The sequence below is a fragment of the Arachis hypogaea genome, chromosome 14 (genome assembly GCF_003086295.3).
Source record: "Arachis hypogaea cultivar Tifrunner chromosome 14, arahy.Tifrunner.gnm2.J5K5, whole genome shotgun sequence".
Lineage (NCBI taxonomy): Eukaryota > Viridiplantae > Streptophyta > Magnoliopsida > Fabales > Fabaceae > Arachis > Arachis hypogaea.
This window is the reverse complement of record NC_092049.1, coordinates 40,756,235-40,757,569: the sequence shown is the minus strand read 5'-3', so window position 1 is coordinate 40,757,569 and position 1,335 is coordinate 40,756,235.

Genomic DNA, 1,335 nt, shown 5'->3' with positions numbered 1-1,335 from the left:
CCGAACCATTGTAACGTAGTTCTTTGGATCCGGGTTCTTACTTTGATCATGGTTCTTGGTGATCCATGCATTGGCATAGAACTCTTGAACCATTAGGATGCTAACTTGTTGGATGGGATTTGTTAGAACTTCCTAACCTCTTCTTTGAATTTCATGTCGGATCTCCGGATACTCATTTCTTTTGAGTTTGAAAGGGACCTCGGGGATCACCTTCTTCTTGGCCACAACATCATAGAAGTGGTCTTGATGGGCTTTGGAGATGAACCTTTCCATCTCCCATGACTTAGAGGTGGAAGCTTTTATCTTCCCTTTCCCCTTTCTAGAGGATTCTCCGGTCTTAGGTGCTATCAATGGTAATGGAAAAACAAAAAGCTTATGCTTTTACCACACCAAACATAGAATATTGCTCGCCCTCGAGCAATAAAAGAAAGAATAGAGGAAGAAGAAGAAGAAAATATGGAGAAGAGGGGGTGAAGTGTGTTTCGGCTAAGTAGAGAGGAGAGGGTTGTGTTGTGTGAAAATGAGGAAGAATGGAGGGCTATATATAGGGGAGGGAGAGGGGTTAAGGTTCGGCCATTTAGGGTGGGTTTGGGTGGGAAATTGGTTTTGAATTTTGAAGGTAGGTGGAGTTTATGAGGTAGGTTTATGGGGAAGAGTGGATGGATGTGAGTGGTGAAGAGGTGATGGGGAAGAGAGATTGAGGTGATTGGTGAAGGGTTTTTAAGGAAGAGTGTTTATGGGATTTTGTGAAAGAGGGGTGAGAAGATGTGAGTGGAGGTAGGTGGGGATCCTGTGGGGTCCACAGATCCTGAGATGATCCTGTGGGGTCCACAGATCCTGAGATGATCCTGTAGGGCCCACAGATCTTTGAGGTGTCAAGGCATTTACATCCCTGCACCAATTTAGGCATGCAAAAATGCCCTTGCACACAACTCTGGGCGTTCAGCGCCAGGTTGGTGCCCATTTTGGGCGTTCAACACCCATTTACTAGCCATTTCTGGCGTTGAACGCCAGAACCATGCTTGTTCTGAGCGTTCAGCGCCAGGATGCTGCCCATTTTGGGCGTTCAGTGCCAGAACCATGCTTTGTTCTGGCATTGAATGCCAGACAGGTGCTTCCTCCAGGGTGTGATTTTTCTTCTGCTGTTTTTGATTACGTTTTCAAGTTTTTTTATTTATTTTGTGACTCCACATGATCATGGACCTACAAAGACATATAACTAAGAAAAAAAAATAGAGTTAGATAAATAGAAATTGGGTTGCCTCCCAACAAGCGCTTCTTTAATGTCAATAGCTTGACAGTGGGCTCTCATGGAGCCTCACAGATGTTCAGAGC